Here is an 8,326-nt window from a genome sequence, read left to right on the forward strand (position 1 = left end):
CTGTCGTACTGCATGTAGGGTAGCCTAGTTGGCATGGCTATCATGCCCGTATCGAATGGTTTATGGTTACTTTTCAGTTTTATTCATATATTCACGTATTCACTTTTTCTTAATTGCGAGATGTATGCAATGTCATGTCATCACACAGGATGAGCGTTTCATCTTAATTAAAGAACCGATGATCGTGTTATATAACCTGTGATTTCGCCAAGTTTTCACGTTTTGAATTGTGCGCATTGCCTCCTATATGCGCTGCAACATTTTAACGTTTTTCGTTTTTTTATAAACATACACGCGACTGCATTGTTTTTTTTAAGGATTAACACACGCGCAGCATAATAACAACACTGTCAGAAGGCCGCGTGTCCACTGTTCTTGTCATCGCGTGGATAGGCCTAGATTTGCTGTCTTTCGTCGGTTCTTCTGATTACGCCGCAGAACATGCTTAGGAGGTTACATATCCACGTGCAAACAATAAGCTGGCGTTAAGGGCGTTGTTGTTGTTTGAGTTGTCATTCTGTGCGTTAGGCATCCTAAAAAGTTCTGCCTTTGCACTGAGAAGTGCCTTCTGACCAGTCGGTAAAAAGCCCTCCTCGAACCTGCGTTCTCCGAACCCTTGTTGTGTTCTGTGTGGAATTACTGCAATAGAATGGTTTCAACAGAAGCCTCGCACAAAGTCAATATTTAGAACTCCATATAACATATTTCGGTGTGGGGTCTCAGCCAAATGCATAGACAACTGAGTGGCTATTAAACCGTTCGTTAAATGTGCATGGCTGCCAGGTGGAATCTTTGGGAGAAGTCTACTTGACTGCTTTAAATACGCAATTTTAAAATATATTGTATGATATAATTTCCTGCAGGATCATAGCCTGGAGCTAATCAAATACGTTTTATATTGGTTCAAAAGCAACATTCCTTGTCAAAGTTGCTCTTGTTATTTTTACTTCTTAAAACTGCCTATTCGGTGACAAGGCGGTGGACCAGAAGAGGTGCTTATGAAGAAAAAAAAAACACATTTTTTTAGTTAAACAGTTAAACATTTTTACATTTTGTACACCCTTCACATGTTGGGTGTTCACATGTGGGTTATCGACACGTGATTTTTCCGTTAGGGGGACCTGCCCTATCTCAGACCACAACTCAGGTCATTTTTATTTACAGTGAATCTCACTGACCCAGCAAGTGTCATCATCAGAGCCAATTGTAGAGGCAGATTTTCTGTAAAGATAAGTTACCTTATGATTTCAAAGTGATATGCTTCTGAATCCATCTTCAACATGGCCATCCTCAGTTTAGCATGGAGAGTATTTTTATATGAAACAGAAATCAGACGTAAGCACTAAATGATCTCGGTTCAACCAAATATTACAGAGGGGCCCTAGGGCCACTACATTTTGGAGCCCCTTAGCCCAATGACAAATGCAAATATTATAGATGTTATATTATTGATTCGTGGTATCATATGGTACTTATGCCATCACTGTGATTCCTGCTTCGGAAATTACGATAGGTAAGGAGAGAAGGAGAGGAACCATAGAACTTTTCTTTTTCAAATATTGGATGGTACAATTTTTTTTTTTTTAAATACGAATTTTAAGTAAGCTATACCTTCTGGCCATTCAGAATGTTACTATATCTAATATGGATTTTAAAATATATTTTAAATAATGTATTGTGTAATAAAATATGTATGAATGCTTATTTTTAAAAGATAAATGGGCATTGAAACTTATTTACAGTGAAAACAGTAAAACTGTAGTTCCATAGCTAAAAAAACTGTCTTTAACTCCAAAGGAAAGCATTGTAAATAACTCTGTCAGATTACTTCCATTCAGCATGTGTTATATGCTGCATGTACAGGCCAATTAAATTTTGGAGAAGAGACCACTCCTTTAATTCATTTAATTCAAAATAAAAAAAGTATTACTAATCTATTCCGAAGGCCAAAACATGCTGGATATTTTTAAAAAGTGGTGATAAGATTAATTAGCACGCCATTTTTTTAAGAACCCACAATGCAATGCGAGAACAAGGTCATTATGCATTTAGCAAGGATGCTAACTCCTAAATCTGAGTTTAACGGAAATCTTTCTGTGTCACGGTTGAGGTTGAAACTTTTGAGCTGAGAGGAAACTGGCAGAAGACGAGTAGGCTACGTTATGGAACACAACAATATAGGAAAAGAAAAGGTACATCAAAGCAACCTCAACAGTTTTTTTAATTTTTATTTTATTTTTACGAGCGAGATCTTAACACTCATTGATTATGGCTCCGTATGTTTCTGAAAATATCACGCATTTCTCATGTGCCCGAAACCACAGAGAAAGACTAAAAATAAATTATTCGTAACGAAGTTGGACCATGCTGATGGCGATTTAGCACGTTTTCAGAAAGACTGTGGCAAGTCAGGTGATGTAACGGTGACCCGTTGAAAGCGTTTTCTTTTGTCATTTTAATGGTGGGCGGATTCAGTTCAATTCATCTAGTCGTTGTTCTGTCAAATTTGAATATATTACACCTCCCGATATATATAGCCTAAGGTAATGTTGGCATGTCAGTGAATATTATCTCCGGTGACGGTCCACTTGTTCATATTTTGAGTCGTTATACGTTTACCTTATTCCTTAACCGCCAAGACAGCAGCGCAACCGAGCGCGTGTTCTTACGCCACTCAACGTGAGCGCTCGCTTTCCTATATTTTACAGCTGCCATCGATTAATCGTCCGATCGATACATCGATTGGCACAGATTAATTATGTTTTCTGACCCCGGGATGACGTCAGCGGGACCCTAAGTTTTCACGTGCTTACCTGACAGGTCACAAGTGACAGTCACAGAGGGGATAGGTTCCAGGAAGGTGAAATGGCAGCCCTGACCTCGCGACGACAGCATCTATTCAGACCAAACACCAAACAACCAAAATGCTAAACCAGTCAATTTTAACGGTTATGAAGATACCCTCATGTAGCCCTACATCCAATGGCTGTCATCTCTCGATAATGGGTTAGAGCGGTTTGGAGTTACTGATAGTTTTTGGAAATGTTGAAATCACATACTTTATGGTTTATGTGTAATAGTAGGCTGCGCTGTTCAAACATCAGAAGGCCACTCCTCTCCTCCAGGCAAGCCTTACTGTTTTTTTTTAAAACCAGATAGACATTTGTTAACCTATAGCATTAGCGTTTGTTTTCAATGTGAAAAAAACGATGCAAAATCCTCATTTAATAATTAGGGATCATTCATGCTCGTAATCTCTTTTTGGCCTTTTCATCTAGCAGTGGGTTTTTTACTTGGCGTGCAGTTTTCTGTGGATATGTCTCTCCGTTTATTTTATGTGAGCAATGTTCAGTCGTGGAATTAAGTATAAGGAAAAGCAAAGTTAATTATTTTTTAAACCAAGTTTTGTAGTTAGATTCGGCCAGTGCCTCCCTTGCTTTCAGACCACAGAGCAAGAAATGTTATTATTATTATTATTATTATTATTATTATTATTATTATTATTATTATTATTATTATTATTATTCCGTAGTGAGTGGGCTAGCCTAACATTTTACTTATGGAAGATGCTTTCTCTCTAATATTGTTAAAGTAATATAAACATTAATTAAATATAAATTATGTTTAAATATTCATTTGTTTGTTTCTTATTGTAATTACATAATTAACGTAACCTTAATTGTAATGATAGATGCTTAAATGCGGAATTATTCCTCACTATTCGGTATTCGGTCTATAATGATAAAAGGGTTATAATCGTAAAAAGATTATATCCAATGTTTTTATCTGAACTGTGTGTGTTTGTCTGTGTGTGCGCGCGCAAGCGCGTGTGTGTGCATCCGCCTAATTATGTCCATATTTTTATTTATTTTTATTTATTCTGTATTTGTCCATAAAACTTTAAAAACACAAAAAAAAAATTATTAAACTTATTAAAGTACTAACATGAACAGCAAAAGAGCGACCCAGCAGTCAGTGACGCCTGTTTTTTAATGGGTACATTCAGCTGATCCTGAAAATGATGAAATATGAATCATATGTTCTGGAATGTGACTTCATAATACATGCGTCTTGTCTGCCCCGTTGGCCTACTCTCTTTCTAAAATGTCTGATTGTGCGAAAGTTGTTCTCGGTGTTGCGAATAATAATAATAATAATAATAATAATAATAATAAGCCCAAAACATAATTTGAGTAGAGGTGTCTTTGTCGTCGGGGTTAAAATGGTCGCCCATGCAGATCCCAGATGTCCGAATCAACAAGAGCCCGAGCTGTGCCAACGGGACAACAGGGGTGTCCGCGCGGGTTAATGTTCTTCCATCGATCCCCGTTGCCAGTGTTATCGGAAATGCATTACTGGAGCCAACAGCGGATGCGTCAACTCCGCGCGGCACGGCGGCAAGCGAACCTTGTATCGGCTTCCTGGCCGCTGCAGTGATTGATGTTCATCTACTCTAGGCCCTAATTCACCCGGGTTTTCGCCATTTTACACGCACCTCCCTCTGACTTTGCATGCAGATTCGTCTCGTGGAGGCGAGGTGGGCTAGCGTTTGGCACATTTAAATGTGGTACAACTTTAAGCCAATGAATTAAACTATTACTCGTCGGCTACATTAAAAAAAAAACCTCTTAGTAACTTCGAGGAACATAAGTTTAAATGCTATAAACTGTGTGCTGGTATAACAAACATGAATGGAACTGAGGATGAAAGGGATTCCCATTATCCAAAAAGGGCCTAATTAAGCAATTGTTGCAATTTTACTTCAGTTGGAAATGTGAATCAATGTGGAATCAATAGTGCTGTTCAATACAAGTGTAGATTATGTACTACCATCGCCATGCTAATGCTGCAGAGAATTAGCATATATTTTCTGGGGCATATCCGGAAATTCCTTGGTAAATTTGTGCAGCAGTTATATTTTTGTAGAATATTTAATTTCTGCCGCTTTCCCCCTCGCGTTCCTCCCTCGCTTACTCCCTAATTCCACCCCTCACCTGTTGGAAGTACTGTCTACCGGTGAACAACAAATCCCCAGTCTTTTAAACTGAGGCCAACGTTTCAGAGGCGTAAGTATTTTTGCCACACTGTACACTCACGTCGAATAAAGTGCGAAACCGGCCAATATTATTCGACTGAACCACTGAAGTAATAGTTTTCTGATTATTTTTAAAATAATTTTAAAGTGGCCGTTAATGTTGACCTTCTGAAAAATAAATACGTGAGTCAATGAAGTCTGTGTGCGCATTCACGCGCCCACAGAGTAGGGCCTACTTTGGCCCCCTTACAGCTTGTTTGGTTAGCCTTCCAGAATTGTTAAGGCCAGCATACGTTAGAATGTATGGCCAGCTGTCGCTTCAGTTGAATTCAGTTTATAAAACCGTCGCAGTTGTACTAAATGTATTGAATATGTATTCCTTTCATAAAGCTATGGTAAGTTTCAGTTAATTTGACTTCGTATTTAAAGTTCGTTGGCAAAGTCAGCCAGGCCCTGGTCGAACGTAGCCTGTAAGGCTGTGACTACGTCGACTTCTTTGACATTAAACGTGTGTTTGTCACCTAAACCCTCGCGCTGAAATTATAGTAATGTCATGCGCGTATTATGTTCTGCAGCGTTCCATGTACGTTTACTTTGCTCCTGGTTGTTTGTACAGGCCAACATCATTTGTCATGTGTGTTAATTATTTTGATTCCAATTAATTTGACTTTTATTGGGCACTGAAAAGTTATGAAAAACGAGCATTTCGATTTGGACGCCAGAGGCCTGTTTAATTTTTATCGCAGTGGCCTTTTCCTTCGAGTAACGACTTTCATCCCCTGTCCCCTTTCCAAAACCCAATGACGGCCGGAGAGACTTATTGCGTAAGAATTTTGCTATAGGTCTGTGATTTAATATAAAATTTATAGTAATAAATGGTGCACAAAAGCGCTGATCTTTAGTAACTTATATGTTGGGGTAAAAAATATTATGATTTCAAATATGAGTTTAACACGGTCTGTGTACACAATAAATTGTCCAGCGTTAAATCTAAAAGTCTAACAGAGCGCGCATTAGGCCAATAGGGCCCACGTTTACTCTCTTGGAGTTGATTCAACACTGCATATTTTGCTGTGTAATGTACTGGAGAAAGTACTGGAGGTAGCTTCAGACGCAGTGGACAAGGAATCTTTAAACCCTCTAAGGCGGATAGGCCTTATCGACACCTTAGCAGCCTTGGTTTAGTCTGTTCTCTCTTTTTAAAGGATTTTGTAAAATAAATGTATGCTCTCCTGCACTGTACAGTTTGCCCATAAAACGGGCGCGTGTTCTTTAGTTAAATTAAGGGCGCGCGTGATGGGCTACGTGAAAGGCAATTTTATCTCTCGCCACGCACGCAAAATTCTCAATTTATGATATGTGTTGAGTTAAAGAAAATAAATGTTTTCTTATTGTGGTATGTTTCTTTTCTCCCTGGTGTCCGTTACAATTTTCTGTTCAAATGTAACCAGTTGAAAGAGTAGCCCATGCACCATTCCTTACAGAGTGCTTCTAGATGAGTGGCGTTGGTTATTTTTATTTTTGCTAATATATAGGCTAATCGTGTCGTGCTGCTACTATATATTACATTAGCCTATGTTATACTGCAATTTAGCAAAGAGGGGGGAAAATGCAGGTTGTACTATCATCCTAATATGGATGGGTGTTAAGAAGATAAAATAAAATCCCCGTGATCCAGGTGGGCTACTAGACCAGTTGGTTCTCAAGTTTCTACCTCTATGTTATCGAACTTTTGGAATGGAATGTTTGTCCCGGTTGCTCGGCGTCAGGTGTCAGTTCTGACGGTGTTGGGACTGGTTGTGTAAGCGCGGAACGGAGGCCTGTTTTAAGTTGGCCTGTGTGAGACGCTCACCAGAATTAGTCCCTTGGGCATGTCACGGTGTGCCAAGCAGACAAGTTTCCTCTCTTTTGTGAAACTGGCCTGCCAAATACGTAGTAAGTTTCAAGACTTACACACCGACGGTCGCCCAAAGGATATTGATGTATTTTTATAATATGAATTTTGTCATTTGAAGTCCCTTATTTATTTTTTAAATACCTTTGTGGAATGATTAGTAATGTTTAATGAAAGCATTCGGGGTGTTTTTTTTTCATATGTAAAGCTTAAAGGATGTGGGATATTGATACAACGCCAGTAATCAAATTCTTCACCATTACCATGGCAACGATTGACTTTGTAATAGCGCTATAAGCAGTACAAGGAGTTTTTTTTTCGGCGCGCCTCTTGGAACTCTTGTATATGGCCTATTTTATTTCGTTGTGTAGTCAGAGCAGGAAACGGGCAAAGTTTTTCCCTCTTTCTAATTACATCACGATCTGAAAACTTGTAGATCTGTCAGTCAGTAGAAACCCACCTGCGGTTTCTCGGTCGCACTGTGGGTGACGTGTTTAATTTGAGCACTGTACCTGTCTGTACCGTGGAACAATGGGTATGACTCCGAATGCGAAATCGTCATGTCATCCGAGCTCTGATAGAGTGCATTTCACGCTGGTCGAAGGGCTGACGTCTTTTTTGCGCATGTTTGTCCTGTCTCTGTTTTAGAGTTAATTGACCGTTCTTTGTGAACGGATGGTTCGTACTATTGCGGGAGAAATAATAATAATTATTATTATAATAATAGGGAACATTACCATTTGCTATAGAACTGGTGCTTTTCACTAAAACTCTCTGAGACATCTACTTGGGTCATGGTACTATAATAAGTAGCAATTGATTGATTGATAGATGGATTGATTGATTGATCGATCGTGATTCACTGGCTCTGACTTAGATCAGGGCACGCAGCTCCCGTTCTGGAAGGCTTGTGTGTGCCTTTGGTTTTTTTTTTTTTTTTTTTTTTTTTTTTTTTTTGTCCCAACCGATTATTCTGTCTTAATTTTCGAATCGGCTGTGTACAACAATCATAATGTGTTCCTTTAGTTCACTACAAGTACTGTCTTCTGCTGTAGCTCTATTTTAAAGTGGCAATCAAATAATGATTGAGCTACTTACATAATTAAGAACAGAAGTTGGCATGAAACGGATCTGTCGTTATTGTGCGCGTGTCGCTGCTTTAGTCATTATCTTAATTTCAGGATAGAAAACAGGCCGACCAGCCTTTTTGTGTTCTTGCTTGCAGTATTAGTTCCCAGTTAGCCCAAGCCACCATTTAACTCCACCCCCTAATATTTTTCTCACGCGCATGATGTTATACAACCATCTTTGACCCTTTGAAGAGTAGGGTTTTTGACGGTTTTTTTTCTTCAGAAATTTTGAATCCAGTGTGCTAGAACTCTGTTGTTTTCAGTAAC

Source organism: Anguilla anguilla, chromosome 6 (genome assembly GCF_013347855.1).
Source record: "Anguilla anguilla isolate fAngAng1 chromosome 6, fAngAng1.pri, whole genome shotgun sequence".
Lineage (NCBI taxonomy): Eukaryota > Metazoa > Chordata > Actinopteri > Anguilliformes > Anguillidae > Anguilla > Anguilla anguilla.